This window comes from Clupea harengus, chromosome 23, assembly GCF_900700415.2.
Source record: "Clupea harengus chromosome 23, Ch_v2.0.2, whole genome shotgun sequence".
NCBI lineage: Eukaryota > Metazoa > Chordata > Actinopteri > Clupeiformes > Clupeidae > Clupea > Clupea harengus.
The window spans coordinates 23,585,872-23,593,371 of NC_045174.1; the positions used below are offsets into that span (position 1 = coordinate 23,585,872).

General features: G+C 42.2%; 2 protein-coding genes and 1 long non-coding RNA gene across 3 annotated transcripts in view; all 3 read right to left on the bottom strand.

Annotated features, from left to right (window-relative positions):
• The window catches only part of st6galnac2 (ST6 (alpha-N-acetyl-neuraminyl-2,3-beta-galactosyl-1,3)-N-acetylgalactosaminide alpha-2,6-sialyltransferase 2), a 16,014-nt gene extending 11,752 nt beyond the window's left edge, over positions 1-4,262 (bottom strand). Inside the window, exon 1 of the mRNA XM_031561014.1 lies at positions 4,207-4,262. The gene's annotated coding sequence lies outside the window, so the exon portion shown is untranslated. The remainder of the gene's footprint in view (positions 1-4,206) is intronic.
• Positions 4,263-5,121: 859 nt separating this feature from the next.
• Positions 5,122-6,796, bottom strand: LOC116218752. Its single transcript, XR_006151569.1, has 2 exons — positions 6,546-6,796; positions 5,122-6,514 (listed from the first exon to the last, which is right to left on the bottom strand). It is a non-coding gene; the product is annotated as an uncharacterized LOC116218752 (long non-coding RNA).
• A 524-nt stretch (positions 6,797-7,320) lies between these two features.
• The window catches only part of si:ch73-366l1.5 (FILIA-N KH-like domain-containing protein), a 27,778-nt gene continuing 27,598 nt past the window's right edge, over positions 7,321-7,500 (bottom strand). The window contains exon 4 of the mRNA XM_031561465.2: positions 7,321-7,500. This exon is cut by the window's right edge and continues 150 nt beyond it. The gene's annotated coding sequence lies outside the window, so the exon portion shown is untranslated.

A 7,500-nucleotide genomic window follows, 5' to 3' on the forward strand; every position in this document is an offset into this window, starting at 1 on the left:
TCTCAGTCAGACACACACACACACACACACACACACACACACACACACACACACTAAGGGCTGAAACACACCAAACGCGTTTTTAAAACGGCAGACGCTTCAAAAACGCCTTGGCAAAGTGCGGCGGGCAAAACATTTGCAGGATCACCAGGCTGAGTGTGTGTGCGCGTGTGTGTGTGTGTGTGTGTGTGTGTGTGGCCGCAGGATCACCAGGCTGTTTTTCCCGGCGCCTAGGAAGCGGAGCTGCGTGCGCAACCTGCCTGGGCCGAGTGTGTGTGTGTGTGTGTGTGTGTGTGTGTGTATGTGTGTGCGGTGAGCTGCGTGCGCAACCTGCCTGGGCCGAGTGTGACATTGATGAGCGGTGCGCCTCCGCACCTTGCGCTGGAAAGTTGAGAATAGTTCAACTTTTAAGCGCATCTAAAAAACGCTAGAAAGACGCAACGCGTGGCGGAGAAAAGGCGCACACGCAAAGCGCGCCGTACCATAGGAAACAATGCATTTGCTAGCGTCCCGTTTTTAAAAACGCTTTTGGTGTGTTTCGGCCCTAAAGCTGTTCTTAGTCAGAGACACACACACACACACACACACACACACACACACAATCTTCTCAATCTACACACACAGACAGACACACAATCTTCTCAATCTTAACACACACACATACAGTGCTGCTTGAAAGTATGTGAACCCCTTGAGCAGTTTAGAGTTTTCTGTTGTTTTACCATGATTTTCCTATTTTATCATCACCAGTTTTCCATATATGAAATGTCAGGTTTATGTTTATCAATTGCATGTACTTGTTTAGAGGGAATTGTGTGATTAGCCAAAAAAACTACATGAAACATATAAATTAGTGTATGTGCAAAAGTAAGTGAACCCCCAGCTGCATTGGTAAAGTCAAGTAGGTAACAGATTCAGGTGAAACACATTTGGGTGCTTAATTAGTCAATTAAGCAAACCAATCAAACGAGACATCCTTAGGAAAAGGGTTGGGCAACACAGATTAAAAGAGAGAGGAAACCAACCAAACTACTGTGGTGCCAAGGTGTACCCACACAGATCAACAATGCAGAGAGGAAAGGAGATACCCGAGGACATCGGGGAGAAGGTACTGACAGCCCATCAGTCTGGGGAAAACTATAAGACCCTCTCCAAAAGATTCCAGCTCCCTCCATCCACTGTAGGTTGTAGATGCATGTACATTTACCCCCAGATGCTGCCAGAGAGGTCTGCAACTCTTTAGAGGTGATGTGTGCAGGGGCGGACTGGCAATCGGGGATACCGGGGGAATCCCCGGTGGGCCGACGGGGTTGGGATGGTCCAAAATACCGGCCCACCCAAATCGCCGCCCGGCCCTCGCCTCTGATTTCACCGGCACAAACTATTATCTATACTTCGCCGAACACGTATAATTTGCTCGAACATCTCTAAAATGAAAAATTCACTGACTGAAGTATATACCATTCCTCGCGATCTGTATTCACACTCATGGTGACTATTTTCCGAAAATTTTCTGAAGTGTCTTCTTTACTCATCTAATGTCTTCCGTCAGTCTAACTTTGTTTTAGGCGTTATTAAATGTCAATCACTCCAGCCTACTCAACACTTGCATCACTCGCTTGCAGACACCTTCAACACCCCTACACACACACACAATCACACACCCAGCATGCAACACTACTGATACCACTGATGTTCACACCCCATCGTATGTTCTGTAGGCTAATGTTCATTTCTACAATATAGTTCAGGGGCGGCTTGTCCATAAAGGCGATTAGGGCGACGCACTGCCTACGGGAAAATGAATTTTTTTTTCTGTCGGATTCTACCACTAGACCGTCTGATCTGCCTCTGAATGTCATTGTCGAATCAGCCAACAGTCACTCAGGCAAACGTGGTGCTTGAAATGACCCGAAAACTGAAATCGCCCCAGATCTCTCTCATTGACTCATGTTAAATCCATTTTTAACATTCAGTGCAACAACTCGATTCGCTCTTTGAAAGTCGGCGTACTTATGAAGGTAAATTGACAACAAAACATTTAGGACTTCCTAGACCAAATGTATCCATTCAACAGGTTTCTACAAGGGGGGGAATCCTACATCCGAGAATTGGAATGAAAGAAAATCGTGGCTAGCAGGCTGTGAAGTGACTAATTCCTATATACCACTGTCACTTGTCATAGGTTTCACAGTGTGAATGTTTGCTTCTTGCACTAACACTGAGTTATTTTCTATGTGATGACTTATTTAGCTTTTGTAAGCCACTACTTTCAAGATCAGTCAATAAATATGGTTGGTTTTGACTTATATGTTGCCCCATTCTCTATGTTGTTACTGGACATATCATGTGACCTGTTAAGCTATGTTACATCATACAACTTTTGAGACATGTGGATAATGAAAAAGTGGGATATTGTAATGTGGAGCCACATCATGTTTGCTTATGAAGGCTCCTGGATGCAACTTTCTTTCATAGCTTTCCACCTGTAACTAGCTACTCTAGCTATGTAGGTAGAGGGGAAATATTTCTGTTGTGTGATGCCATCTAGTGGACAAAAAGGTATTGCTGTATGAGTTAATAACAAATTGATACAATTGTCTTGCTTAATGTAACTACTGAATTGTGTGGTCTTTCTCTGCTGACATTCATTCCTTATAGGCCAGGCAAATTAACCCTTTTTGGAGCCAATAATAGAATTAATTGTAAAATAATTTTTTTCAGCATAGATCATTTCTATGAGGTGTCCAGAACAACATACTAAAAGTCCTAAGAAATCCTGGTTGAGGAAATATGTTTAATTCTCATCAATCTGAGATGTGTGCTAATAATGCATGGCAAAAATACACCTCAAAAATGTAATTTTTTTCCTTTACTCCTATCCAAATGAAACTTTAGACAATGAAAGTACCCATGAAAAGTAACATTTTTTGTATTACAAGTTTCTTTGAAAATTAATTTTAATATGCAAATGAGCTATACACTAATCGAATATGCCCAAAATACATCCAAATAGGCTTAATTTTTTCCTTTACTCCTACCACAATAAAACTTTACATAGTAAAAGTATACATGAAAAGTAACTTTTTTTGTATTACAAGTTTCTTTTGAAATGAATTTAAATATGCGCATGAGCGTCACACTTGTTGAATATGTCCTAATTGCATAGGCAGAAACACCATACCCCTGGCAGGTACTACCAAGCCAGGCAGTTTTCAGGTTAGAGGCCAGTCTAAAAGCAGCATTGCCATCTCCCATTGGCAGTAGGATGATTGGATGAAGATTGGGCCGATGTATTTGTCATACATATGAAGGTGTTTCTGCCTATGGACATATTCAATAAGTGTGGAGCTCATGTGCATATTCAAATTAATTTCAAAAGAAACTTGTAATACAAAAAAAGTTACTTTTCATGTATACTTTTACTATGTAAAGTTTTATTGTGGTAGGAGTAAAGGAAAAAAATAAGCCTATTTGGATGTATTTTGGGCATATTCGATTAGTGTATAGCTCATTTGCATATACAAATTAATTTCAAAAGAAACTTGTAATACACATTGTTTTACTTTTCATGGGTACTTTCATTGTGTAAAGTTTCATTTTGATAGGAGTAAAGGAAAAAAACTTTTTTTGAGGTGTATTTTTGCCATGCATTATTAGCACACATCTCAGATTGATGAGAATTAAACATATTTCCTCAACTAGGATTTCTTAGGACTTTTAGTATGTTGTTCTGGACACCTCATAGAAATGATCTATGCTGAAAAAAATTATTTTACAATTAGTCTGTCGTAAAACGCTATTTTGCCTGGACTATTAAGGCTCTGTAGTACTACATATAACCATCTGATACTAGCCCAGAGTTAAGCCTATTCATCTAGCAAACTATACCTACCTTGGAGTGTTACAATAGCCAGTATCATTTTATTCCATGTGTCCATCCAGGCAAATTGGTGGATCCAATCCAAATGTTATAAAAAAAACATATATGATGTAATTTCTTTGTAATCATCTAAAGTAATGTTAAGTGTATGGGTATTTTTCCAAGTAGGCCACTGACTGGTCGATACGTGCAATGCTTTGAGTGGGCAACGCGCCGTGTATTAAGTGGGCAGTGCGCCGTGTATTAAGTGGGCCGGTCTGACAGTAACTCCCGGGCCACTTTTTTCCCCCAGTCCGCCCCTGGATGTGTGGGTTGGCTTTTACCTGATTTATTATTCTTCTGGTGCTTCTTGGTGATAGTCTTGATGGGCGTCCACTTCTAGGCAGAGTTGCGGTCATGTTGAATGCCCTCCCTTTGTAAATGATTTGTCTTAGAGTGGATGTCTCATTGTGTGCAGGTGTGTGACGTCTCATTGTGTGTGCAGGTGTGTGACGTCTCATTGTGTGTGCAGGTGTGTGACGTCGTCTCATTGTGTGCAGGTGTGTGTGTGTGTGATGTCGTCTCATTGTGTGCAGGTGTGTGTGTGTGTGTGTGTGTGGATGTCGTCTCATTGTGTGCAGGTGTGTGTGTGTGTGTGTGTGTTGTCTCATTGTGTGCAGGTGTGTGTGTGTGTCGTCTCATTGTGTGCAGGTGTGTGTGTGTTGTCTCATTGTGTGCAGGTGTGTGTGTGTTGTCTCATTGTGTGCAGGTGTGTGTGTGTGTGTGTGTGTGTGTGTGCAGGTGTGTGATGTCTCATTGTGTGCAGGTTCATGTCTCGTGTGTGTGTGTGTGTGATGTCTCATTGTGTGCAGGTGTGTGTGTGTTGTCTCATTGTGTGCAGGTGTGTGTGTGTCGTCTCATTGTGTGCAGGCGTGTCATTGTGTGCAGGTGTGTGATGTGTGTGTGTGTGTGTGTGTGTGTGTGTGTGTGTGTGTGTGTGTGTGTGTGTGGGTGATGTCTCATTGTGTGCAGGTGTGTGTGTAGTCTCATTGTGTGCAGGTGTGTCATTGTGTGCAGGTGTGTGATGTGTGTGTGTGTGTGTGTGTGTGTGTGTGTGTGTGTGTGTGTGTGTGTGATGTCTCATTGTGTGCAGGTGTTCTGACCTGATCATGCCTTAGCACATAGAGCTGTGTGTGTGTGTGTGTGTGTGTGTGTGATGCACCAAAGGTTTAACAAACTGGACAGGAATTACACCAAAATGAAAACATCTTTTTTAATATAGTTCCTGACATATTCAAATATAAAGACCATTTTATCATTCTGCTATAATACACATTCTAAGGTTTATACAAAAAGTCAATACAAATTTTAAAAACAAGACGTGTGTAACTACAGACTCGTATACGTGTGCTGTATATTGAGTCTGTTAAACATCGCTGGAATATTTTGGATTATTATAATTAGCAGAAGCTATTCCATGTTTACTTGTGCGCGCACACACGCACACACACACACACTGTAAGTATTTATGCAGCAGACAGGAAAATACTATTTCCTGAGGAAGTGCTTGTACCTCACACAGCTGTAGCCATTATGACATCACCACACAGCTATAGCCATTATGACATCACCACCACAGCTGTAGCCATTATGACATCACCACCACAGCTGTAGCCATTATGACATCACCACACAGCTGTAGCCATTATTTATAATGACATCACCACACAGCTGTAGCCATTATGACATCACCACACAGCTGTAGCCATTATGACATCACCACCACAGCCACGTGGTCTGACACCAGAAGACAGGAATGAAGAGGATGTCACCCAACAGCACAGCTTGCTTCCTCGCTCTACCGATAGTAAGATTGGGTTTGGGGTCATAGGTCATGATTTATAAGTGATTCGTTGGAGCCTCGACTGACAATCTTCCAACAAGGCGGTGAAATGGAGCTTTTTTTTTCCAGACAGGGAAACTGCTGCCTGGTTGGTAGGTATGCTGAACGCGTAGACAACACACACACACATGAGCACGGTGAGGAGTTTGTACACACACACACACACACCGTACTGCACTGTACTGATCCCTATGAACAATCTTTGGTTGATTACAAGGTGATTATCCTCGACCTTTGTGACATATGTCCCTTGACAACAGACACCTTTGTGACACATGTCCCTTGACAACAGACACCTTTGTGACATATGTCCCTTGACAACAGACAACTAAAGTTACCCAATCAGAGTGCAAAAAAGCACTGACTCTTTCTCAATGAGTAGCTATCTATTAAATGAAATCAACAGTGTTGGTTGTGTGGGACTTAAACATGCTCAACATTGCAGATACGTTGGATTTCTGTCATGTCGGCCTCAGACAGAAACGGCTACATTGTTGTATATGTAAATGTAATTAAAAAAAAAAAAATGTATACTTAATTTCTGAATTGTTTAATGTGTTTTGTTTATTTATTTTGTCTGTTTTGTTTTGGTTTGTTTATGTATTGTTGTATTATGTAGCCTCAATCAGGGCATTGCTGCAAAGGAGCCCTGTGCTCAGTCAATTCTCCCTGAATAAACAATGATGATGATATGAGATCCTGAACCTAGCCCTAATCATCTCAGGATTGGTCAGTTCTGAAACTAGCCCCTATTCCTCTCAGGATTGGTCAGTTCTGAACCTATTCCTCTCAGGATTGGTCAGTTCTGGCGACTCCACAGAGAATGCCACAAAACTGAGCTCTCTCCATTATGATGCAATAATGAACCCATTCATCTCGTCCAATCACAACCCAGGATTCACACAGTACAATTCTGGAATGATCTCTAGACTCATCCCTGAGACCAGAGTGGAGTTCACATGGAACAATAGTCATTGTCCTTTGTTTGTAGTTGTGATAGTGACAGTGTGTGTGTGTGTGTGTGTGTGTGTGTGTGTCTAGAGATGAGTTTAGTGTGGAGGAGCATATCTATGAGTCTCAGTTGTAGTTGTGATGGTGACAGAGTGTGTGTGTGTGTGTGTGTGTGTGTGTGTGTGTGTGTGTGTGTGTGTGTGTGTGTGTGTGTGTGTGTGTGTGTGTGTGTGTGTGTGTGTGTTTGAGTTGCATGTTGTATAGAGTTTATCTGCACGAGAGCAGACTGTGTGTGTGTGTGTGTGTGTGTGTGTGTGTGTGTGTGTGTGTGTGTGTGTGTGTGTGTGTGTGTGTCTAGAGATGAGTTTAGTGTGGAGGAGCATATCTATGAGTCTCAGTTGTAGTTGTGATGGTGACAGAGTGTGTGTGTGTGTGTGTGTGTGTGTGTGTGTGTGTGTGTGTGTGTGTGTGTGTGTGTGTGTGTGTGTGTGTGTGTGTGTGTGTTTGAGTTGCATGTTGTATAGAGTTTATCTGCACCGAGTGCAGACTGTGTGTGTGTGTGTGTGTGTGTGGTGTGTGTGTGTGTGTGTGTGTGTGTGTGTGTGTTTGAGTTGCATGTTGTATAGAGTTTATCTGCACCGAGTGCAGACTGTGTGTGTAGAGTTGAATATTGCAAAGCGTAGAATTTCAGCAAGGTGTGTGTAGAGTTGAGTTCTATAGAGAGTAGAGTTTAAGTTGCTCCTCCATGTCGCCCTCGGTAACCTCGGTGTGTGTGTGTGTGTGT